Source organism: Aplysia californica, unplaced genomic scaffold (genome assembly GCF_000002075.1).
Source record: "Aplysia californica isolate F4 #8 unplaced genomic scaffold, AplCal3.0 scaffold00392, whole genome shotgun sequence".
NCBI classification, from domain to species: Eukaryota; Metazoa; Mollusca; class Gastropoda; order Aplysiida; family Aplysiidae; genus Aplysia; species Aplysia californica.
In genome coordinates, this window is record NW_004797662.1 from 562,269 (window position 1) to 562,521 (window position 253).

The following is a 253-nucleotide window of genomic DNA, read 5'->3' on the forward strand; positions in this document are numbered from 1 at the left end:
TGTGTGTGTGTGTGTGTGTGTGTGTGTGTGTGTGTGTGTGTGCAGGTGTGTGTATGTGTGTACGAGTGTGTGTGTGTATGTATGTGTTGTGCGCACGTGTGTGTATGTGTGTGTGTGTGTGTGTGTGTGTGTGTGTGTGCAGGTGTGTGTATGTGTGTACGAGTGAGTGTGTGTATGTGTGTGTGTATGTGTGTGCACGTATGTGTACGAGTGTGTGTGCAGGTGTGTGTATGTGTGTGTGTGTGCCTGTGTG